The following is a 27367-nucleotide window of genomic DNA, read 5'->3' on the forward strand; positions in this document are numbered from 1 at the left end:
GTGTGTAGCTCTTAAATAAATAAATGAAAATAAAACAAAAAAATGTTAAATTTATTTTTTTAATTCATATTGTTTATAGATTATACTCTTTTATCCGCTCACCCCTGCTCCCATTTTCCTATAACCCTCCTCAGTGGGGTTGTGGGACTCACTAGGGGGTCATAAAGGCTTCAGTCAGTCCCTCTGGTGTAGTGGCGGGGTCATGCCTCAGGGTATTCCTACCCACTCTGTGTCTCTTAAAATATTTCTGCCCACTCTTCTGCAGTGTTCCCTGGGTCATGACAGGCCTGTGGGCAATCTGATTTAGTATTGAGTTCTTTGTAGCTTCCAGATTTATGTGTTGATAGGTTTCTTTAACGTATTTTTATTTTATTTTTTGAGACAAAGAGAAAACAAGAGAAAGTGGGAGAGAGAGAGAATGGGCACATCAGGAGCTTCAGCTGCTGCAAATGAACTCCCAATGCATGCATTAGCTTGTGCATCTGGCTTACATGCAGCCTAGTGAACTGAACCTGAGTCCTTTGGCTTTGCAGGTAAGCATCTTAACCACAAAGTCATTTCTCTAGCTCTGTTTTGGTAGGATTTGGTTGATAACCATGTGTCTGCCTCCATCACCCTAGAGTTGGTTGTCAGGTTAGCAGTAAGAGCAGTGTGCATGGTGCCGCTTCCATTGCAAGCTCTCCTGGGCCCCTGTGGAAGAGGTGGCAAGTCCTGTAGTGGCCAGTCTGTTACCTTCTTGTCTTATTATGGATCTTGGTTCTCCTCCATTTCCTCTGCCATCTATAAAATAAAGCAGATTCTCCAACCATGATTGAAAGTAGCTTGGGCTAAAGGGGGTATGCAAAGTAATTTGAGAGATATTTTGTGTGTAAGCCCACTCTTCTTCTCCATAGAGCAGTAAGGGCTTTTTTCTGAAGTCTGAGTTTCCTGACTGTAGGACTGAATCTGACTTGGTTTCCAGTACCAGATATGAGTACTCTTCCACTGAGCAGGCCTCATGCCCAATCAGAGAACAGTTGTTTACCCATAGAGACTGTGTGCCGCTATTGCACAAGTGTGTACATCTTGTCTGGCTGGTTGATTTCATAGACTTCAGGGTCCCCTGCTTACTTATATTGTTGGAGATTTCTTCCAGCAGCTCCCATAGGCCCATAGGATTTTTCAGCACTATGAATGCTAACCAGGAGGGCATCCTTTTGTTTCCAGCATGTTATCCCATTTTCCTGTGACCATGGCCTGTGGTGTCTTCAGTAACAGGGTCTTACCATTTAACTCTGGCAGGTAATCAGGTATTTTGGCAATGACCTACATTGTTTTGGGTATATCATGGGTCTCCCTGGCCACCAGCTCTATGGGGGAGCAGGGAAAACCAAACTCTGGGCCTGGGAATTAGCAGCCAGAGTCTACTGTTTTAAGATTAAGCTTTCTCCACCTACTTTCTGGACGGTTACCCCCTTTATTGGTGGTTATTTATTGGTGATTATATAGAGAATGCTAGTTCAGAATGAGGATTTCTATGGAGCTGATTCATGTTGTCTTAATTTTTGTGTGATTCTGTTCCTACTGTCTTTATCCTCTACCCCTCCATGCCCCTCTGACACCAATATTCTGACCTTCCCTAGCTTGTCAGGTAACTCCTCCTCTCCTTCTCCCTATTTATTCTGTCTACTGGTTTCATTTTAGTTTTATGCCAATATTCCTGGTGCTGACTACCATTTGTACTCATCCTTAATTAATCCCAGATAGGAACTGCAGGTAAGAGTGTACATGTGGCACTTGTCTTTCTGTGCCTGCATGACCAGTGGAATGATTGTTTTCCCATTTACCTGCAAATTTCATTGCTACATTTTTGAGACCACATCTCTAACTGAACCCAAAGTTCCTCAATTTGGCTAGGTTAGCAAGAAAGAAAGCCCTAGGAATCCTGCTGTTCCTGCTTCCTCAACCCTGGGGTTATTGAAGCATGCTGACATTCCCAGACTTTACAGAAGTGCTGGGATTTTGAACACAGGTCCTCATGCTTGTGTGATGATCATTTTATTTACTTAGCCATCTCCCCAACACTCATTATATATTTTGAATATTAACTTCTTATATGTGTGGCTTATAAATACTTTATCAAACCATGGGTGTCTCTTTCCTGTAGTGTCATATCTCATGGACAGAAGCTATTTAGTTTGACAATTAACAATGTTAATTGTCCATAAATTCATGAGTTCATTTCTAAGTTCTCTATCCTACTTCACTGGCCAATGTGCCTATTGTATGCCAGTTTTGAATATTGTAGCTTTATAATGGGTTTTGAAGTCATAGAGGATAATTCCACAGCTTTGTTCTCCTCTACCCTAGAAATACAGTTCTATCCAATATCTTTTATGTTCAATACATGTATTCATTTTCTATTGTGAAGGATTTTGGTAGTGATTGCATTGATTCTGTAGATTATCTGGGATTTGTACAGGTATTTTTGACAACACTATTCCAATTCATGAGCCAAGAATATATTTCCATTTATTTATCATCTATAATTTCTTTCATCAATGTTTTATAGATTTAAGTATAGACTTATTTTCCCTTCTCTATTAAATTGCCTTTAAATATTTTATGTTATTTTGAATGGAAGTGATTTTTGTATTTCTTTTTCAGGGAGTTCACTGTTGATGAAATGCTGCTATTTTTGTATATTTATTTTGTACCGCAAGACTTTACTGAATTTGTTTTTCAGACATATCTTTGATAGAATCTTTAGGATTTTTCATAAATGAGAATATGTTATTAGCGTGTAAGTACAATTTTACTCTCTCTCTCTCTTTTATTATTTTTTTGAGGTAGGGTCTCACTCTAGCCCAGGTTGACCTGGAATTTACTATGGAGTCTCAGGGTGGTCTTGAACTCATGGTGATCCTCCTACCTCTGCCTCCCAAGTGCTGGGATTAAAGGTATGTGCCAATATGCCCAGCTTTACTATCTTAAGAAAAAATTATTTATTTGACAGGGAGAGAGAGGAAGAGGCAGATAGGGAGAGACCATGAGCACACAGGGCCTCTAGCCACTGCAAACACGCACCAGAGGTATTTGTCACTTTGTGCATCTGACTTACATGGGTGCTGGGAAATCAAACCTAGGTCCTTAGGCTTTATAGGCAGGTACCTTAACCATTAAGCAATCTCTCCATCCCTCATTCTTGTTTAGGTGATTTTATTTATTTTATTGTCTAAGTTCACTGGGTAAAACTCCCTATGGTATATGTAGTAAAAAATAGTAACAGTGATCATCCTTGTCTAGGTCCGGCTATTAGGGAGAAAGATTTCTACTTTTCACAATTAGATATGATGTTAGCCATGGGCTTTTCATATCTGGCCTTTATTCTCTGATTTTTACTATGTTTTTTCTTCCATTGATATTGATCTTAGTTTGTCATCTTCTAGTTCCTTGAGGATAAGGGTTTTTTTTGTATTTTTTTTTAATTTTTATTAACATTTTCCATGATTATAAAATATATCCCATGGTAATTCCCTCCCTCCCCGCCCCCACACATTCCCATTTGAAATTCCATTCTCCATCATATTACCTCCCCATTACAATCATTGTAATTACATATATACAATATCAACCTATTAAGTATCCTCTTCCCTTCCTTTTTCTACCCTTTATGTCTCCTTTTTACCTTACTGGCCTCTGCTACTAAGTATTTTCCTTCTCACGCAGAAGCACAATCATCTGTAGCTAGGATCCACATATGAGAGAGAACATGTGGCGTTTGGCTTTCTGGGCCTGGGTTACCTCACTTAGTATAATACTTTCCAGGTCCATCCATTTTTCTGCAAATTTCATAAGTTCATTTTTCTTTACCGCTGAGTAGAACTCCATTGTATAAATATGCCACATCTTCATTATCCACTCATCTGTTGAGGGACATCTAGGCTGGTTCCATTTCCCAGCTATTATAGATTGAGCAGCAATAAACATGGTTGAGCATGTACTTCTAAGGAAATGAGATGAGTCCTTTGGATATATGCCTAGGAGTGCTATAGCTGGGTCATACGGTAGATCAATCTTTAGCTGTTTTAGGAACCTTCACACTGTTTTCCACAATGGCTGGACCAGATTGCATTCCCACCAGCAGTGTAGAAGGGTTCCTTTTTTTCCATATCCCCACCAACATTTATGATCATTTGTTTTCATGATGGTGGCCAATCTGACAGGAGTGAGATGGAATCTCAATGTAGTTTTAATCTGCATTTCCCTGATGACTAGTGACGTAGAACATTTTTTTAGATGCTTATATGCCATTCATATTTCTTATGTGAGAACTCTCTATTTAGCTCCATGGCACATTTTTTGATTGGCTTCTTTGATTCCTTATTAAACTTTTTGAGTTCTTTGTATATCCTAGATATTAATCCTCTATCAGATATATAGCTGGCAAGATTTTTTCCCATTCTGTGGGTTGCCTCTTTGCTTTTTTCACTGTGTCCTTTGTAGTGCAAAATCTTTGTAATTTCATGAGGTCCCAGTGATTAATCTGTGGTTTTATTGCCTGAGCAATTGGGGTTGTATTCAGAAAGTCTTTGCCAAGACCAATATGTAGAAGGGTTTCCCCTACTTTTTCCTCTAGTAGTTTCAGAGTTTCAGGTCTGATATTATGGTCTTTAATCCATTTGGACTTAATTCTTGTGCATGGCGAGAGAAAGGAATCTATTTTCATCCTTCTGCAGATATATATCCAGTTTTCAAAACACCATTTGCTGAAGAGGCTGTCTCTTCTCCAATGAGTATTTTTGGCATTTTTATCGAATATCAGGTAGCTATAGATACTTGGGCTTACATCTGGGTCCTCTATTCTGTTCCACTGATCTACATGTTTGTTTTTGTGCCAGTACCATGCTGTTTTTGTGACTATGGCTCTGTAGTATAGGTTAAAATCAGGTATGGTGATACGACCAGCCTCACTTTTGTTGCTCAGTATTATTTTAGATATTCGAGGTATTTTGTGATCCCAAGTGAATTTTTGGATTGTTTTTACTATTTCCATGAAGAAAGCCTTTGGAATTTTGATAGGGATTGCATTAAATGTGTAGATTTCTTTAGGTAAGATTGCCATGTTCACAATATTGATTCTTCCAATCCAGGAACAAGGGATGTTTCTCCACTTTCTAGTGTCTTCTGCAATTTCTTGCTTGAGTATTTTAAAGTTCTCATTGTAGAGATTCTTTACATCCTTGGTTAGGTTTATTCCAAGGTACTTTATTTATTTATTTATTTATTTTTTGATGCAATTGTGAACGGAGTGATTCTCTGATTTCATCCTCTGTGGGTTTGTTGTTAGCATATATGAAGGCTACTGATTTCTGTGTATTTATTTTGTATCCTGCTACATGGCTGTAGGTTTTGATTAGCTCTAACAGTTTGCTAGTAGAGTCTTTAGGGTCCTTTATGTATAGAATCATGTCATCTGCAAATAATGACAACTTGATCTCTTCCTTTCCAATTTGTATCCCTTTTATGTGTGTCTCTTGCCTTATTGCTATGGCTAAGACTTCCAAAACTATATTAAATAAAAGTGGGGACAGTGGACACCCTTGTCTTGTTCCTGATTTTAGTGGAAAAGCTTCCAGTTTTTCCCCATTTAGTAATATGTTGGCTGTAGGCTTGTCATAAATAGCCTTTATTATATTGAGATATGTTCCTTCTATTCCCAGTCTCTGTAGGACTTTTATCATGAAGGGATGTTGGATTTTGTCAAATGCTTTCTCTGTGTCTAATGAGATAATCATGTGATTTTTGTCCTTCAACCCATTCATGTAATGTATTACATTTATAGATTTGCGTATGTTGAACCATCCCTGCATCTCTGGGATAAAGCCTACTTGGTCAGGGTGAATGATCTTTTTGATATATTCTTGTATTCTGTTTGCCAATATTTTGTTGAGAATTTTTGCATGTATGTTCATGAGGGAGATTGGTCTGTAATTTCCTTTTTTTGTTCTATCTTTGCCTGGTTTTGGTATCAGGGTGATGCTGGCCTCATAGAAGGAGTTTGGTAGAATTCCTTCTTTTTCTATTTCCTGGAAAAGCTTGAGAAGCAATGGTGTTAGCTCTTCCTTAAAGGTCTGGTAAAATTCAGCAGTGAATCCATCTGGGCCTGGGCTTTTTTTAGTTGGGAGATTATTGATAACCGTTCGGATCTCCATGCTTGTTAGGTCTATTTAAGTGATTAATCTCATTTTGATTTAATTTAGGTGGGTCATATAGATCAAGGAAATCATCCATTTCTTTCAGATTTTCATACTCTGTGGAGTATATGCTTTTATAGTATGTCCCTATGATTTTTTTAATTTCTCTGGAATCTGTTGTGATGTTACCTTGTTCATCTCTGATTTTATTAATTTGTGTCTCTTCTCTCTTTCTTTTGGTCAGATTTGCTAAGGGTTTATCAATCTTGTTTATCCTTTCAAAGAACCAACTCTTTGTTTCATTAATTCTTTGGATTGTTCTTTTTGTTTCTATTTCATTAATTTCTGCCCCAATCTTTATTATTTCTTCCCATCTACTGATTTTTGGTTTGCCTTGTTCTTCTTTTTCCAAGGCTTTAAGGTGAAGCGTTAGGTCATTTACTTGCAACGTTTCTAATTTCTTAATATAGGCACTTAAGGCTATAAATTTACCTCTTAGAACTGCCTTCATTGTGCCCCAGAGATTTTGGTATGTTGTGTTCTCATTATCATTTGACTCTATAAATTTTTTGATTTCCTTCTTGATTTCTTTATTGACCCATTCATCATTTAGTAGTGTATTGTTTAGTTTCCATGATTTTGTGTATGCTCTATAGCCTTTCTTGCTACTGATTTGTAGTTTAATTCCATTGTGGTCAGATAGAATGCAAGGAATTATTTCAATTTTCCTGAATTTGTTAAGATTTGCTTTGTGTCCTAATATATTGTCTATTTTATAGAATGTTCCATGTGCTGCTGAAAAGGATGTATATTGTGCAGCCTTTGGATGAAATGTCCTGTGTATATCTGTTAAGTCCATTCCTTCTATGGCCTCATTTAGTCCAGATGCCTGTGTTCATTTTTTCCCGGGATGACCTGTCAATTGATGAGAGTGGGGTGTTAAAGTCACCCATCACCACTGTGTTTGGTGTTATCTGTGACCTTAGTTCTAATAGTGTTTGTTTGATGAATTTGGGAGCCCCCATGTTAGGTGCATATATGTTTAGGATTGTAATGTCCTCCTGTTGGAGTGTGCCCTTAATCAATATAAAGTGACCTTCCTTATCTTTCTTGACTAACGTTGGACTAAAGTCTACCCTGTCCGATATTAGGATAGCAACCCCTGCTTGTTTTCTAGGCCCATTTGCTTGAAACACCGTCTTCCAACCTTTCACCCTAAGATAATTTCTATCCTTTGTAGAAAGGTGAGTTTCTTAGAGACAACCAATTGTAGGATCCTGCTTTTTAACCCAGTCTGCGAATCTATGTCTTTTGGTTGGGGCATTGAGGCCGTTTATATTAAGAGATATTATTGAAAGGTGTGTATTTATGTTTGCCTTTTTTTTTTTTTTTTGTGGTTCTGGTTCTACCTGTGCTCTCTTCTGTTAACTAGTGTTTGAGTATTGCTTGTTTTTTCTAGGTTCCTTCTATGTGTGCTTTTCCTTTTCTTCAGCATGGAGGATTCTATCAAGTATTTTCTGTAGAGCTGGTTTTGTCTTCAAATACACCTTTAACCTGCTTTTCATGGAATGTCCTTATTTCTCCATCTATTTGAATGGATAACTTTGCAGGATAAAGTAACCTTGGTTGACAGTTGTTATCTTTCAGAACTTGGAATATATCACCCCAAGCCCTTCTGGCTTTAAAAGTTTGTGTTGAATAATCTGCTGTAATCCTGATTGGTTTACTTTTGTAGGTAACTTGATTTTTCTCTCTAACTGCTTTCAATATTTTTTCTTTTGTGTGTGTTTGGAAGTTTGATTATAATATGATGAGGAGAGGTTCTTCCCAGGTTTTGTCTGGCTGGGGTTCTAAAGGCTTCCTGTATCTGTATTGGCACCTCTTTCCCAATTTGGGGGAAATTTTCCTCTATGATTTTGTTGAAGACACCTACTATGCCTTTTGAGTGAAATTCTTCTCCTTGTACTATGCCCTGAATTCTAATATTTGATCTTTTCATAGTTTCCCGAATATCTTGAAATTCCCACTCATACTTTTCTATAAGTTTGTCTTTCTCTTTGTTGGCCTGTATTAGATCTGCCACCTGGTCTTCTAGCTTAGATATTCTGTCCTCTCCTTCATCCATTCTACTGGTGAGATTTTCTACAGATTTTTTTATTTCATTAACTGTCTTCTTCATTGCTAGTAATTCTGACTGGTTTTTCTTTATTATTTCTATTTCCTTATTTATGTCTTGTATTGCCTTCTTTAGTTCATGAAATTGGTGTCCTGCATCTTCTTTGATTCCTTTGATTTCCTCTTTAAGTTCCTCTTTGACTCCTCTGACTTGTTCTCTGACTTCTTTGAACATATTTACAATCATTCTTTTGAAATCTTTTTCAGGCATTTCTTGTAACTCGTTCTTACTGGAGGTCTTTTCTGATGCATTAATACTTTTAGGTGGATTTATATCATCTTGCTTTTTAGTGTTTCTTGTGTTATAATGTATATATTTTTGCATCTTGGATTAAGTTAATGCTTGGATTTTCTAGCTAGCTGGGTATTAGCTGTATCAGTTGATTTGATGTTATATATTTTTAGGGTAGGAGCTTAAGGTGTTAGATGTGGCTCTTAAGACTCTGAGAGTATCTACAAAGGTGCTCCTACGGGTTGAGTTTCCCTGCTATGGGAATATTCAAATAGGCTGAGTGGAATACAACACAGGTAGATTCTAAAAGTTAACTAAACACTGTACCCATTCAGTCAAAAACAGCCCCAAGTATGTATGCCAGAGTAGTTATTATAACAACCCGATCCTCTATCAACATAGAGGTTAAGATTTCTGGTCTGTTGAGGGATCCCAGTCAGCTTGTGATCAAGTGAGACCTTTCCCTGGTGCAAACCCAGTTACCTTGGATGATTTTGGTCTCAGTCAAGTTGCTGCCTGGGTCGTCGGACTGCTGTTGTGATTTCTGGAGCTGGGCACTGGCTTTTCCTGCGGGGCAAGCCAAGCCTGGCAACTGTGGCCCTGCAAATCAGTACCCCCACTGCTGGAACTGCTGCTGCGAAAGCTGCATCTACTTGATCTGTCAGCAGCTCAAGCTGCTGCTGCTGGGCCTACTGCTGCTGTTGCCTCTGCTGCTACTGCTGCTGTAGCTGCCACTTCCGGCGCCACTGATGTTGCTGAAGCTGCTGCTGCTGGGTCTGCTGTTGTTGCTGCTCCTGGGTCTGCTGCTGTGGGGTCTGCCGCTGCTGCTGCTCCTGGGTTGCTGCTGCTGGGGCCGCTGGTACCAGTTCCGGAGCTGCTGATGTTGCTGCTGGTCTCTGCTCCTGCTTGGGTCCCGCTGTCTGCACAAGTTGGCGTGGCCCGGTCCCAGGACCGCTGCTCTGTTCACCGGAGCTGTGCTCAGTTGGTGGGGGAGAGGAAGGAGCCACAGCTGCTCTGGTTCTCTCGCTGTTCCACATGTTCTTTTACCCCGCGGTCTGCTCCTCCGTTGCTCACTGCCGCTCTTCCTTCATGTTTCCTGAGTTGCAGAGAGGGCGGTGTGAGTGGAAGCTCCCCCACCTGGCTTTTCCTGTGGCTGGAGCCGAGTTTGGTGGCTTTCTGGTGCGCCCCGCTGCTGCCGCCATGGTTGGCGGAGCTGCCAGGCTGCTTTTGCCGGCCTGTGCGGGCTCTGGATGCTCTGGATCTCTCCTACTTCTCCGCTGCTGCTTCAATTTCCTACACACCTCACTTTTTAGTAAAAGTGTGTATTTTGCTGAGTTTTTTTGGTCTTTTTTCTCCCCAGGCTGCTTTGGCATGGTACCTACGCCACCATCTTAACAGGAAGTCTCCTCACGAATCAGGATAAGGTTTTTTGAGATCTTTTTTATTATGTGATGTAGGCATTTATTGCTAGAAACTTCTCTTTGATGATGACTTTTTGCTGTATCCTGAAAGTTTTATTTTTCTCTCCATGCATTTTTAACTACACATTTAATTTCCTCATGAACTTTTGGTTGTTTGGGAGCATATTATTTTCCATGTCTTTGTAGACCTATCTAAGCACTAGTCATTTTCATAGACATTTGTTATGACTTCTTTTCTTGTTTATGTGGTTACTAGATAACTCCTTCCCTACTTTGGGAAATATGCCACTGGGTAGCTTTTAGCAGGCATAAGGGTCTTTCTCTTTACACAGGAAAAACCAATGTGAGTCCTAGCATATTATTTAAGTACTCCTTTATGAAAGCTTGAACTGGAAAAAATTTATGAAAATCAGGAGACTCTTTAGAACACATCTTGTCTTTGATAATTCCATGGAATTCAAAGTCCCATAGTAGTTATATGACAGCACTCATCACTTACCAGTGATGCTCAAGGGTGTGACCATTGAGTTTGGCTCAATGTTAAAATTTCCAGAATTTTGTTCAAATGCTATACATATTTATTATTGAATATTAACTACATAAGCTTTACATATATTATAAACAAAATAAGTATATGCTCAAAACTCACTAGATTCTCATACTTCTGAGGTTGTTCACATCTACTTTGTATACACAGTAAACATATATGAAATACACTACACAGCGGTATGTTACTGCACATAATTTCCCAAGTATAGTCAATGACACTATACAGATGGCTTGAAGGTTCCACAAAAAATGGCAATTGTTAAAAATCAGGGATTTCCCCCCCCCCCCCAGGAAAGCATATTTTTGTTGTTGTTGTGGTTGTTTTTGTTTTTTATAAGTAGTGTTTTTCTCTAGTCCAGGCAGACCTGGAATTCTCTATGTAGTCTTAAGGTGGCCTTGAACTCATAGTGATCCTTCTACCTCTGCTTCCCGAGTGCTGAGATTAAAGGTGTGTACCACCATGCCTGGCTAGAAAGCGGTTATTTATTTACTTATGTTTAGTTTTAATTTTTTTTAGGTAACTTGAGTTTTCTCTCTGACTGCTTTCAATATTTTTTCTTTGGTTTGTGTGTTTGGCAGTTTGATTATAATATGGCAAGGAGAGGTTTCTTTCCAGGTTTTATCTGGCTGGGGTTCTAAAGTATTCCTGTATCTGCATTGGCATCTCTTTCCCAATTTGGGGGAAGTTTTCTTCTATGGTTTTGTTGAAAACACCTACTATGCCTTTGGAGTGAGATTCTTCTCCTTCTACTATGCCCTGAATTCTTATGTTTGATCTTTTCATAGTGTCCCAAATATCTTGAAATTCCCACTCACACTTTTTTTTATTAGTTTTTCTTTCTCTTTGTTGGACTGTATTAGATCTGCCACCTGATCTTCTAGCTTAGATATTCTGTCCTCTCCTTCATCCATTCTACTGGTGAGATATTCTACAGAATTTTTTATTTCATTAACTGTGTTCATTATTGCTAGTAATTCTAACTGGTTTTTCTTTATCATTTCTATTTCCTTATTTATGTCTAGTATTGACCTCTTTATTTCATTAAACTGGCATTCTGTGTCTTCTTTGCTTCCTTTGATTTCTTCTTTGAGTTCTTTGAATATATTTATAATAATTCTTTTGAAATCTTTCTCAGGCATTTCCTCTAACTCGTTCTCACTGGAGGTCATTTCTGATGCAATAACATTTTTTGGTGGATTTATATTGTCTTGATTTTTGGTGTTTCTTGTGTTATAATGTATATATTTTTGCATCCTGGATTATTCAATGATGGATTTTCTAGTTAGCTGGGTATTATTAGAGGTATCAGACAATCTGATGTTATATGACCTCAGGGTAGGAGCTTAAGGCATTAGGTGTGGCCCTCAAGACTCTCAGAGTATCTATAAAAGTGATCCTAGGTGTTGGGTTTGCCTGCTATGAGATTGTTCAAGTAGGGTGTGTGGAACAAAATACAGGCATATTCTAAAATTTGGTTAAACAATGTACACTTTCAAGGAAAACAGCTCAGAGTATTTATCCAAGAATAGGTATTATGACAACCAGATCCTCAAACTGTCCTTTAGGGCATGTGGTGCCCCACCCACACCCTTAATCCTGACAACAAGGAGGTTAAGATTTCTGATCTGCTGAGAGTTTCAAGTCAGCTTGTGACCAGGTGAGACCTGTCCTTAATGTATAATAGAAGAGGAAACAAAGCCACTATAAATTAAGAAGCAACAAATAAGAAGCTCAAAATACAGTTTATTTACTAATGACAAATCTGACCATCCATCACATTTAACATATAATTTGTCTTGATATGGAAGGTGCAATTAGCACTTCTGGTTCAGGCCTATATACCAAGTTTATTAGGTGGGTACTGACCTGGTGTAATCCCAGTTACATTTTGGGGTGATTTTGGTCTCAGTTATGCTTGAGTCAGTAGGCATGGCCGGGTCCCTGGACCACTGCTCTTTTCGCTGGAGCTGGGCACTGGCAGTGGGGGAGGGGAGGCTGCCAATGCTGCTCTAGTTCTCTCACTATTCCATGTGTTCTTCTACCTTGAGATCTGCTCCTCTGTTGTTCACTGCCCCTCTCCCTTCACGTTTCTTGAGTTTGAGGAGAGCTCCAGTATGAGTGGAAAATCCCGTCACCTGGCTTTTCCTGTGGCTCAAGCCGAGCCTGGTGGCTGGCTAGCATGCGCTGCTGCGTGGTTCCATGCACGGACCTGCAAGAGGCACTTCTGCCAGCCTGTCTGGGCTCTGGATGCTCTGGGTCTCTCCTACTTCTTTGCTGCCATTTCAATTTGTTATACACCTCATTTTTTAGTAAAATGTGTTTTGCTGGGTGTTTATTGGCTTTTCCCCCTGCTGCTTTGGCGTGGTACCTAAGCCGCCATCTTAACCAGAGTCATAGTTTGCTGAAATTGACACCATTCAGAAAAATTAGTCATAGAACAATTTTTACATTGTTCCAGGAGGTCCATTGTTTCCTCCTCAGTGTACTGTACTCCATGCCTGACTTTCTTTAAGGCCTTTAAGGAAAATAATTATTTCTGACTCATTTTCTTGTTTTAACAATTCTATGCCAGAGCTTCTTTCAGATACATTGGCCAACACTTTACTAACATCAATTATTGCTGGAAAAGTAAACTTAGAGATTGGTGCACCAAATGAAAGACAGAAAAAGAAAAACATTATATAGAAAGCCATAGATATCTGTAGTGTAAAGAGTCAAAGATATTTTTATAGAGGGGCTACACTGGACTCCAAGGAAGAGACAGCTGGCCTGGAACTTTGTCATGAAGCTCTTCAGTGCTCAACTCCTCGTGATTCTGAAATGACATGCTTGCAGTCTCCAGCAGGACATATGACCAGTTTGCAATATGTTTATATTTTAAAGTTCCCAATAAAATTATTATTAAAAGAATAAACATGGGCTGGAGAGATGGCTTAGCGATTAAGCACTTGCCTGTGAAGCCTAAGGACCCCGGTTTGAGGCTATATTCCTCAGGACCCACGTTAGCCAGATGCACAAGGGGGCGCATGCTTCTGGAGTACGTTTGCAGTGGCTGGAAGCCCTGGCGCACCCATTCTCTCTCTATCTGTCTCTCTCTCTCTCCCTTTCTCTCTGTCACTCTCAAATAAATCAATAAAATGAACATAAAATATTTTTTTAAAAAAGAACATTCTAGTTCCCTGCCAAAGCTGTCACTTCAAACACATATTTTTATATTCAAATGTTATAATTTTTCTATTACTAGTTTCAAAGTTTTTATTTTGTATTTCATTGTATTTTATTAGCAGCATATAATTTAGGATAGGTGTAGCTATCTATTACTGTATACACATGAAGATCAGCACCATGCTTTATGACTCTACCCTGTATTTCATTACTTGTGTTACTGGCCTATTTAGTAACTTTCTTATGAGCAAGCTTTTGGAGAATTTCCAGTTTATATTTTGGGTAATTATCAGTGTGTGATAAACAGACCATAGGTATAATTAGCTTTTATGGATTAAAATAAAATTCCATTTTAACTAATTGGTATTTCCAAAGAATTCATTTAAAACTTTTGCCTTGGGGGCTGAAGGGATGGCTAGTGGCTAAGGCATTTGTCTGCAAAGCCAAAGAATCCAGATTTGATTCCCCAGGACCCATATTAGTCAGATGTTCATTTGCAGTGGTTGGAGGCCTTGGTGTGCCCATTCTCTCACTCTCTTTCTTCCTCTTTCTCTGTCAAATAAAAAGAAATTGCCTTGGGGCTGGAGAGATAGCTCAATTAGTAAAATGCTTGCTTTGCAAACTTGAGGACCTTAGTTTTATTCTCTTAACTCATATAAAATATAAAACTAGGAGTTATGGCATATGCTTGTAATAGCCTTGGGCAGGCAGAAACAGGCAGATTCCTAGGAGTCACTGGCCAACCAGTAAGCATAATTGTTAAGTTCCATGTCTGTAAGAGACATTGTCTCAAAGAAAAGGTGAATGGTACCTGAGGAATGACACTCAAAGCTGTCCTTTTGCTTCTTGCACATGTACACACATATATGCATTGTACACATGTGAACTGTACACATATGAATATGCACACACATGAGTTTGCCTTAGAAATAGCAATTATAACAAGATATACTTAGATAACATGATGTGTCCTTTGTTTATTATTAGGAGACATTGTCTGTGAAAGAAAGGGAATGATCTAATTTATTTTCCTTTGAAATGAATTGGCAGCAGTACAAACATAATTTATTAAATAATACACATTGGATTTTGAGAATTTTTTAAATCATGTGTTGAATTTATACATAAACTTAGTGAACTTTTAAATTGTGTGTGTGTGTTCCTAGGATCATGGTGATAAGTCATTGAGTTGATTTGATCTTAGGCCTCTTTCATGGGAGTGGCCATAAGCTAAGATCTAGACTAGTACTGGCTTGTGTAAAGTCAAATTCAGCTGTGCATATCAGGTGAGACACAATGAAGACGTGAAATAACATGCATAGAACCAAATAAAATTATTATTCACAGGTCGCACAAAGGTTAGAGATACTGACAAGAGGCAAACAGGAAATCATGGAGGGCAGAGAGATCAACTTTTGTGTGGAAAGTTGAAGTGATGGAGGAAGTTGGAGGAGCACACTATAGCCATGCCTATATTAAGGTCCATAAGCATCATCCCATGAGTTTTGTATGAGTTATGGGTTTTCTAAGTTAAAGAAAATCTGCATGTTGAGGGAAACTGGCTTATAAGACTCTGGTATTGATTTTAAGGAGATCACAGTCAATATTTGTGGGTGTGTATAATTTTTGGGTGGTGAAATGAAGAACTGAAAGATATGTATATATATATAGCAACCACTCAGGAAGCAGAAGTTTTAAGTACGTCAGAGGTTACAGAGAATGACTAGATTTCATAAAACATAGATCTAAGACTGAATACCAAGGCAACAACCACATCAAAAGCATGTACTTGGCTTATAAACTTTATTTTGGCTTTATTGTATGACTTAAGATACATCAATCTGAGTTTGCATCTCAATCACAACTCAACTACAATTACATGACAGATAGATGTAAGATGGAAAATAAAAACATATGGCTATGTAAAATGTATGCATTTTGGTTAATTAGCACTGTATCAAGAAGGAGGGCAAAATAGATTGACAATGCTGCTGTGCTGTTCTTTTCTCAGTCACGAGGTAGCTTGTACTACTCAGGGTCCTGACTGTTTGGAGCAGAGAGGAAAAAACGGCTCTACTCAAAATGAGGGACTTTAGGAAGCTTGACCACTACTTGAAATGAAGAGCTGAACTCTCAAACTCAGTTGAAAGCAGTCAAAAAATCTGAGGCACATTTAAACCTGGGGCATGAATGTCACTCCGAGAGTAGATCAAAACAAAATGAAACAAAAAACTCAACAACAAATATCTCTAGCAAATACAGATGCATCAAGCCTCAAAGCAATAACTAGAAAACTGGATCTAGCACCATAATAGAAGGTTTTTAAACTGTGAATAAGAAGGGTGCTCCCCAGTGACTCACCAAGTAGCAGTTGCATTCATGACCTTATAGTGGCTATCATTACCTGCACAAGACCTACAAAATTTGGGTCCATCACTATGTTTTAATGGATGATGGAGAAGAGCAAAACGATGGCATCACAATGGAAGATGGACTATTTAGAAAGAAGAGAATACCTCAGTGAAGTGGAATGGAGAGGGGAACAAAGAAGGGTAGTGGGAAGGGATAATAATTGATACATTTTGTAAATGTATAGAGGTTGTCAATAACAATAAAAATAAGGACAACAAGATGGCCAGATAATTATTTATTAGCTGTAATATATTTTAAGACAAAATCATCCTTGTGGCAGAAAGGGTCATGTATAGTCATAAAAGATTGAATGCCACAAGCTGAACAAAACATATATAAAGCAAAATGGATATTAATATAAGGAATAACTGATAAACTTATTTTACTGGGATCTCAACTTACCTTTCTGAACTCAATATGAAACAGGATTAAGTGAAAGGAAATATTAAAAGTCAATGATTTAGCAATAACTTGCTACAAGTACATTCTACAATAACATACATACAAATCACAAAAACAAAATCTTGTCAAACTGATCACAGACTATTATCTCGAGTGAAAAGTGAATACAGGCTAAGTTCTCATTCATGATTGCTCCCTGAAAGTACTTCCAAATAATCTTCTAGACTCTGCATCTAGTTGTCACAAAAATATGCCTTTACCTGACAATCTTCCATTCAATTTGGCTCAGAGATATGAAGGAATTTAGTTACAGATTTTTAGCAAAATAAAACCTCCTCAGACATCAAAAGACGACAGGATTATTAGTCACACAAACTCCTATTTGATACTTAACTTCAGCAGTTTCCTCCAAGAACACAGCAAATCAAATGGAATTTCTGTTCAAAATAATCCATATTATTTTATTGTGAAACATTTGCTTTCACAAACCTGATGTTATAACAATAATGTTAATATCAGCAATTACTAATTATAAGATTACTAGGCTCTTGTTAGGTCCTTTATTTATTTGCCAGTTATATTTGTCTAGTACTCATGAATCCCTCTAATATGCTAAGTACTTCATATGTGTTATCTAATTTAATCATATAATATCTTTCCTATATAGAAAGAAGATGATGTATGAACTCAGAAAATATAAGGAACTAACCCAAAGTTACAAAGCTTTTAAGTGTCATTACAAGGGTTAACTTACAATAACCTCTGGATTCCAGAATCTACACTGTTAATGCATCATGTGCCCCTCTCCACATCTCATTTGTTTCTTCCTCCCTAATTAATATTCTGTTACAGATAAAATATATGGAAGGACAAATAACTTTCCTAAGACCATAGAGCTAGTCAGGGGCAGAGGGGTCCTTGAAACACAGTTTGCCTGATATCTGCTCATCTGTTTAAAACACAACCTCATGGAAAACATTTTCACTCTCACTGGAAAGTAAAGCATGATTTCTAACAAAGATCCTTTGCCATCAACTCATGCTTTCCCACTAAAATAGAAGCCCTTTTCCTTGGCTATCATTTCAGTTAATAGCTGGTTAATTCGAAGGGCTTTTGAATAGACAACCATAGTGAAGCTGAGTCCCTTGGATCATGTTTCTATAGCTAAAGAATTACAAGTTTAAAATGTAGTAGAAAAGAGGCTAAAAGTTGAACTGATTCACTGAGTTACAGTAAGAGTTAATTGCTCAGGAGCTAAACTTCTCTTTGTCAAGAGATGGAAAAACCCCAAAGGAAGAACGATACAGAAAGGGCCCAGAGGGACAGTAAGAAGAAAAGACAGTTTAGGCTAAAACAACGTAAAATGGAGTTCGTTGTTAGGATGGCCCGACTACAGAAATAATTAAAATGCAAATTGCCATGTCTTGTTTGTTCACTTCCTCCTCCCCTCAGCTATGAAAACTATCAGATGGAAATAAAAGCTCAGCTCTGGGTCAGAGCTTCTTTAAAGAGCTAGCTCAAGCTCTTTGGCACCTGGTGAAATAAACTCTTCTACTTTCACTCATACAGGCATTGTAGTGATCTTTCAAGAGAGTTTCTGCAACAAGAACAAGTGTTTTAGGTATTTCACATACTTTTCTGCTGCTTCCTTCCTCTAACACTGTTGATTGTGTCTTTCATTATTCTGGCATTAGAATCAGACACTCAGTACTGACTGCTATTGGGCAAAAGTGGATGACAAGTCCTCCTTGGCTTCAGAGGTTCTTGTCCTTTGACAACTCTGTCCCAACCCTTCTATGAGAAATAAGAATGCTTCTCTATGTGGTCTAGCCAGCATCATCATGGCTTTTCAATGTAGAATAACTCAACCTCACAGAACTTGATGATTACCTTAACAGTTGGTTAATATCAGCCCATATTTTCTCTTCTTGAAATTTGCCAGGATAGCAAAGATCCTGAACAAAATCCCTGGAAACTGAAGACATAAAAAGCAAAAGAGAAAATATCCTCATGAGGTTTATGACAGCAAAATGGGTATGGACTCCACATGTTTTTCTCACTTCTCTAATTTCACTACCTGTATGTACTACTTGCTTAAAAATGTTTGTTGATGAAATCAACACATATCTGAATAGGAAAGTTGCTAATAACTCTATTATTATACAGGTAGTTATGAAGTGAGGCTATGATAATTTCTTTTTCTCACATATCCACAACTAACTATACTGATACACTTCTTGTTGGTAGATAAATGGATGATAGCTGAAAGGTTGAGTTTTATAGCCAATGAATTACCAGAACAAGTATACTCGACCTTAAATATTTTCAAATATTCCAAGAATCTTTACTCAACAGTTACTTGGACATATGGATTAGAATGTATTAAAATTAATTTTTGGGCTGGAGAGATGGCTTAGTGGTTAAGGCGTATGCCTGTGAAGCCTAAGAACTCAGGTTTGATTCTCCAGGTCCCATGTAAGCCAGATGCACAAGGTGGCGCTTGTGTCTGGAGTTTGCAGTGGCTGGAAAACCTGGCATGCTCATTCTCTCTCTCTATCTCTCTCTCTCTCTGTCTCAAATAAATAAATAAAATAGATAAATAAAAATGTTATAAAAATTAATTTATGAACATATATCTTGCATGTTAACCATATAAATCCCAAAATAACTGCATTCTATATGCAAATGATTGCTTTTATAAACCTCAAATGCCCCAGCATATTCAGTTTTATGTTAAAATAACTGAGATGGAATATGCTCAATAAGTGTATTTTCTTTATTTTCTTGTTATGACATTTAAATTTAGATTTGGCACAAAACCAAAAATGTCTGGTAGCATTTACTTGCTGCTCCATTTCTTATTCCTTCTTTGAGGATTTTCTTCTTTTTTTAAAATTTAATTTATTAGTTTTCTTTTCAGCAAATACAGGCAGTTAGTACCATTGCTTAGGCTCATCTATGATTTACCCCCTTCCATTGGAACCTCCTTGTTGATGTAAAGGAGTCATGCATTGTGGAGTTAGCCCACAGTTATTGGTATGATAAATGTTTCTGCAAATCATGACCCAACATGTGACTCTGACATTCTTTCCACCCCCTCTTCCGCAAAATTTCCCTGAGCCATGTTGGGTTCCTTTTTGGTCTGCTTCAGTGCTGAGGTGTTGGGGGCCTCTGAGGCTCTGGCTCTCTGATTTGATAGGAGTTTCTTATTAAGCCAGTAGCCTCATTATCTCTCCATTTTCTGCCTCCCCCATTATAATCTCTAATCATTGAATTAATAAATATTGACATTTGTGGTACAAATAATTTCTTTTTAAGTACAGCATGATACTCTTGGTTGAATTCGATAACTACATTGTGGAATTTCCTAAGTCAGTGGATTAGAGAAAGAGTATCTGGAGCAGAGTTAAGGAAGAAACATGTTAACTTTGAGAGGAAACACTCACTTCTTTAAATTAAGCATATAACTAGGTTTCTTTCACAGTGTCTGGTCCTCAGCTGCCCAGTCTGGATTTATAAACATTGCACCTTTGCTGAGGCTTACTTTTGTGATAATTTCATAGAAGAATTAATAAGCAGCCTTTAAAATAAGAGCCTTTGGGTTTTAAACATATTTTATAGCTCATTAGATACGTTATGAAAACTTTCTTAGTACTCACTTCTTGGTCCGTAAAGTATAAATATGTTTATTTAGGACTTAATGTGATTATATAGCTAATGTCCTTATCTGTATATTGAAAACCAGACAGTGCTCAGAGATGGTATAAATTAATCACAGGCTCAAGTGCACAGGTCCAATCCAACTCTGTAATTTCAATGCTTTAGGAAGCCTAGGGAAGAAATCCAGGGAGGTCTCTGCTGTGCTCTGGTCTGAGATGGGAAGAGATGTAAGGCAGTGAGAGGTGAATGGCTCCATCTCAGAATGAATACCCAGGATAATTACTGGAGGAATTAAAGTGGGCTAAAGTGAGAATTGATTGGGGCAGGTGGGGGATGAAAAGAAAGAAGAAACAAATGGTGCTTATACAGCATGTGGCTTCAGTTAGAACTTCTGACTCATTGGTTTGCCTTTCCAGGTGTCTGGATTGTAAAAGTAGCACAAACACTGACATCAGAAATAGGAAATTAGCCAGACATCGTGGTGCACACCTTTAATCCCAGCACTTGGGAGGCATAGGGAGAAGGACTGCTGTGAGTTCAAGGCCACTCTGAGACTACATAGTGAATTCCAGGTAAGTCTGGGCTACAGTGAGACCCTACCTAGCAAAGAAGAAAAAGTAAAAGAAACTATACTGTAAATTAAATGTCTCCACTGAGGACGTGATACTTCTAAGCAATCTGTAGTTGGCAGACACTAAATGTACAACCCAGTGACCATTCTGTTTTCTCCCTGTGACTTTAACTGGAAAGCAAGGGCATATACATCATCTTTAATTTTATTTACTAATCATAAATCAAGAAAGAATTTCCAGAAGCAGAGACAAGTTGAACATGCAAGTCTGTCCTAGAATTGTACTGTATTGATTTGTTGCTAAAACAGAATGCAAGAGCCTTCCTGAAGCATTTCTGGTAAATCACTGAAGATAACTGAGAAAGGCATAGCAAGTACGCAGAGCTGTACTCCTTAAATCAAAGAGCTCTGTTTGCAGTTCAGAGTACTCTGGTGCATAGTAAAATCTTGATTAGTTGGAATTCCTTATTCATGTCTCTTGCAGAGTAATCATGGGAGAGATTTAGTACAAATAATTTATTCCCAGAAAATACAAAGAGGAATAGAGATAACATTAAGCCTTCTCAACATGTCTGAGATTTACCACAGATAACACATGATCCGAAGTTTAGAATAATCTCCAGGGGCCAACATGACTCCTATAACCAAAGAGCATTCAAGTTCTCTTTTTTAAGAAAGGAATATAGATCAGTAAACTGCCTGTTTTACATGAAAAAATTCATTTTTCTGTTTCTAAGTAATCTTTAGAGTCATTCCATTTAATACTGAAACATTGTCTTTAGGGCATAGGGCTGGAGAAGATTAGGTCTGCCTCATTTCATTCTTCTCAACCTGACTGCTGCTCACTGTCTCAGACCTGGCTTTGGAGGCAAACAGCAGCACTACCCATCATTGGTGCAGACCGTTGTCTTCATATTTTCGTAATTGATAATTGTTTGTGCTCAGAAAATGCTTCCTTTCCAACTCAGCCCTACATAATTTATCCATACAGGCAGGAGCAAATACACCTCTTTGTACTAGGTATGCTTGTGCATAAAGAATGTAGGCAAGTTAATTGGCTGAGCTGAGGTTACCTGGGGACCCAACACCTTTATTTTGGGTATTACTATTAATTTTAATTATCACCCTTTGGCTAGAAAGGAGCCCAGAGACTATTTCCTAAAAGTACTTCTATTCATAAATAAGGAAGCTCATGGTAAAATGACGCATCCATGGTCATACAACTAACTGGTGACAGAACTAGACTACAAATGGAGTTCACAGTCCTATACACATATTCAATTCACAAAGGCCAGAGTCTCCAAATCACTGTTTTACTTAATAATCAAGAATTTCCCAACCATAGTGAATACTAGGAAGGGACCTATCTGCTAATTTGGGTAATCAATTACTGAACATATGACAATTCCCTAGAAAAGCAGATCTTTCTGGTTTTATCCAAAATGTATGAAAACTCAAAATGCTGTAAGTAATATTCAAAAACCTTGATAACTTAAGAAACCACCAAATTCTTTTTTTTAAATATCTCACATAACATAGAAAGATGTGCCATAGCCCCATACATCTCTATGGCTACATTTTTGAAGTGCTTTAAGAAGCTCCTTGGCTCATGCACACATGGGTCTACATGGAGAAACAGAGAATGTGTGCATATACAACAGAATCTGTCCAAACTAGATGATAAAGGAAGCACACAAACTTCTCCCATGGACAGAAAGCTGCCCCCTCTCAGCCATCTCTACAAGTATGCTTTAGAAGTATGCTAACAAATTTTTATTAATATTTTCTATGCTATCTTATGGGTTTCTTTAAGACATTTTTATGTCTATATACTTATATATCATCAAACTTGACACATATTATCTCACATCACCCTCCCATGTCTCATCACCCCTTTTCACTGGCCCCCTTCATCTCTGTAAATAGTCTCCCTGCACTTTCATGTCTTGTATAAATGATCTACATATGAGAGAGGATAATGTAATCCTTTTCTTCCTTTTTAACCAAATTCTGATGGACAGGAAGAGAAACTGTTCATTCTCCCCCCAAGAGAATAGAGAAAAATAAGCCAGAAATGGCAATGAGGAACTATACTTGATGGTTTTTGATGCAACTGAACAGGAATAAGCCTAAGCAGAAGCAGCCTTCTTGCGATCATAGAGTCAAGCCTGGGATGATCAACTGTCTGCTGAACATAAAGAGAGACACAGAAACACAGACTATATGCACATACATGGAGAGCAGATTTTTAGACATGTACCAGAATTCAACTGGACATAACACATTTTTAAGATTAAGATTCAGTAGAAGGAGAAGAATTTCACTACAAAGGCATAGTAGGCATCCTCAACAAAATCAATGAAGAAAATTTCCCCCAAATTGGGAAAGAGGTACCAATGCAGATACAGGAAGCCTTTAGAACACCAGCCAGACAAAACCTGGAAAGAACCTCTCCTCACCATATCATAATCAAACTACCAAACACAATCCAAAGAAAAAATATTGAAAGCAGTTAGAGAGAAAAATCAAGTTACCTACAAAGGAAAGCCCAACAGGATTACAGCAGATTACTCAACACAAACTTTAAAATCCAGAAGGGCTTGGAGTGATGTATTCCAAGATCTGAAAGATAGCAACTGTCAACCAAGGTTACTTTATCCTGCAAAGCTTTCCATTGAAATAGATGCAGAAATAAGGACATTCCATGACAAAAGCAGGTTAAAGGAGTAGCTGAATACAAAACCAGCTCTACAGAAAATATTTGATAGAATCCTGCATGCTGAAGAAAAGGAAAAGCACACATAGAAGGAACCTAGAAAAAACAAGCAATACTCAAATACTCGTTAACACAAGAGAGCACAGGTAGAACTGGAACCACAAAAATAAATAAATAAATAAATAAATAATGGCAAACATAAATACACACCTTTCAATAATATCTCTTAATATCAATGGCCTCAATGCCCCAACCAAAAGACATAGGTTTGCAAACTGGGTTAAAAAGCAGGATCCTACAATTTTTTGTCTCCAAGAAACTCACCTTTCTACAAAGGATAGACATTATCGTAGGGTGAAAGGTTGGAAAAAGGTGTTTCAAGCAAACGGGCCTAGAAAACAAGCAGGGGTTGTTATCCTAATATCTGACAAGGTAGACTTCAGTCCAACGTTAGTCAAGACAGATAAGGAAGGTCACTTTATATTGATTAAGGGTGCACTCCAACAGGAGGACATTACAATCCTAAACATATACACACATAACATGGGGGCTCCCAAATTCATCAAACAAACACTATTAGAACTAAGGTCACAGATAACAACAAACTCAATGGTGGTGGGTGAATTTAACACACCACTCTCATCAATTGACAGGTCATCCTGGGAAAAATAAACAGAGAGGAAGCTGGACTAAATGAGGTCATAGGGTCAGAGAAGGAATAGCCCTAACAGATATATAGAGGATATTTTATCCAAATGCTGCAGAATATACATCCTTTTCAGCAGCACATGGAACATTCTCTAAAATAGACCATATATTAGGACACAAAGCAAGTCTTAACAAATTCAGAAAAATTGAAACAATTCCTTCCATTCTATCTGACCACAATGGAATTAAACTACAAATCAGTAGCAAGAAAGGCTATAGAGCATACACAAAATCATGGAAACTAAATAATACACTATTAAATGATGAATGGGTCAATGAAGAAATCAAGGAGGAAATCAAAAAATTTATACAGTCAAACGATAATGAGAACACAACATACCAAAGTCTCTGGGACACAATGAAGGCAGTTCTAAGAGGTAAATTTATAGCCTTAAGTGCCTATATTAAGAAATTAGAAAGGTCGCAAGTAAACGACCTAATGCTTCACCTTAAAGCCTTGGAAAAAGAAGAATAAGGCAAACCAAAAATCAGTAGAAGGGAAGAAATAATAAAGACTAGGGCAGAAATTAATGAAATAGACACAAAAGAAACAATTCAAAGAATTAATGAAACAAAGAGTTGGTTCTTTGAAAGGATAAACAAGATTGACAAACCCTTAGCAAATCTGACCAAAAGAAAAAGAGAAGAGACACAAATTAATAAAATCAGAGATGAACAAGGTAACATCACAACAGATTCCAGAGAAATTCAAAAATTCATAGGGACATACTATAAAAGCTTATACTCCACAAAGTATGAAAATATGAAAGAAATGGATGATTTCCTTGATTTATATGACCTACCTAAATTAAATCAAGATAAGATTAATCACTGAAATAGACCGAAAACAAGCATGGATATCTGAACAGTTATCAATAATCTCCCAACTAAAAAAAGCCCAGGCTCAGATGGATTCAATGCTGAATTTTACCAGACCTTCAAGAAAGAGCTAACACTATTGCTTCTTAAGCTTTCCCAGGAAAAAGGAAAAAAAAAAGGCATTCTACCAAACTCTTCTATGAAGCCAGCATCACCCTGATACCAAAACCAGGCAAAGATAGAACAAAAAAGGAAAATTACAGACCAAACTCCCTCAAAACATAGATGCAAAAATTCTCAACAAAATATTGGCAAACAGAATACAAGAGTATATCAAAAAGATCATTCACCCGGACCAAGTAGGCTTTATCCCAGAGATGCAGGGATGGTTCAACATACACAAATCTATAAATGTAATACATTATATAAATGGGTTGAAGGACAAAAATCACATGATCATCTCATGAGATGCAGAGAAAGCATTTGACAAAATCCAACATCCCTTCATGATAAAAGTCCTACAGAGACTGGGAATAGAAGGAACATATCTCAATATAATTAAAGCTATTTATGACAAGCCTACAGCCAACATATTACTAAATGGGGAAAAACTGGAAGGTTTTCCACTAAAATCAGGAACAAGACAAGGGTGTCCACTGTCCCCACTTTTATTTAATATAGTACTAGAAGTCTTAGCCATAGCAATAAGGCAAGAGACATACATAAAATGGATACAAATTGGAAAGGAAGAGATCAAGTTGTCATTATTTGGAGATGACATGATTCTATACATAAAGGATCCTAAAGACATTACCAGGAAACTGTTGGAGCTGATCAAAACCTACAGCCATGTAGCAGGATACAAAATAAATACACAGAAATCAGTAGCCTTCGTATATGCTAACAACAAACACACAGAGGATGAAATCAGTGAATCACTCCCATTCACAATTGCAACAAAAAAATTAAAGTACTTTGGAATAAACCTAACCAAGGAAGTAAAGAATATCTACCATGAGAGTTTTAAAACACTCAAGCAAGAAATTGCAGAAGACACTAGAAATGGAGAAACATCCCTTGTTCCTGGATTGGAAGAATCAATATTGTGAAAATGGCAAACTTACCAAAAGCAATCTATACATTTAATGCTATCCCTATCAAAATTCCAAAGGCATTCTTCATGGAAATAGAAAAACCAATCCAAAAATTCATTTGGAATCACAAAAAACCTCAAATATCTAAAATAATACTGAGAAACAAAAATAAGACTGGTGGTATCACCATACCTGATTTTAACCTATACTACAGAGCCATAGTAAGAAAAACAGCGTGGGACTAGCACAAAAACAGATGTAGATCAGTGGAACAGAGTAGAGGACCCAGATATAAGTACAGGACGCTATAGCCACCAGATATTCAATAAAAATGCCCAAAATACTCATTGGAGAAAAGACAGCCTCTTCAGCAAATGGTGTTGGGAAAACTGAATATATATCTGTAGAAGGATGAAAATAGATTCTTTTCTCTCTCCATGCACAGGAATTAAGTCCAAATGGATTAAGGACCTTAACATCAGATCTGAAACTCTGAACCTGCTAGAGAAAAAGTAGGGGAAACCCTTCAACATATTAGTCTTGGCAAAGACTTTCTGAATACAACCCCAATTGCTCAGACAATAAAACCACAGATTAATCACTGGGACCTGATGAAATCACGAAGATTTTTGCACTGCAAAGGACACCGTGAAAAAAGCAAAGAGGCAACCTACAAAATGGGAAAAAAAACTTCACCAGCTATATACTTGATAGAGGATTAATATCCAGGATATAAAAAATCTCAAAAAGTTAAATAATAAGGAATCAAACAAGCCAATCAAAAAATGAGCTATAGAGCATTCTCAAAGGAAGAAATACGAATGGCATATAAGCATCTAAAAAAATGTTCTACATCACTAGTCATCAGGGAAATGCATGTTAAAACTATAGTGAGATTACATCTTACTCCTATCAGATTGGCTACCACCATGAAAACAAATGATCCTAAATGTTGGTGGGGATGTGGAAAAAGAGGAACCCTCCTACACTGCTGGTGGGAATGCAATCTGGTCCAGCCATTGTGGAAATCAGTGTGGAGGTTCCTAAAACAGCTAAAGATTAATCTACCATATGACCCAGCTATAGCACTCCTAGGCATATATCCTAAGGACTCATCTCATTTCCTTAGAAGTACGTTCTCAACCATGTTTGTTGCTGCTCAATTTATAATAGCTGGGAAATGGAACCAGCCTAGATGTCCCTCAACTGATGAGTGAATAATGAAGATGTGGCACATTTATACCCTGGAGTTCTACTCAGCAGTAA

The sequence above is a fragment of the Jaculus jaculus genome, chromosome 3 (genome assembly GCF_020740685.1).
Source record: "Jaculus jaculus isolate mJacJac1 chromosome 3, mJacJac1.mat.Y.cur, whole genome shotgun sequence".
NCBI lineage: Eukaryota > Metazoa > Chordata > Mammalia > Rodentia > Dipodidae > Jaculus > Jaculus jaculus.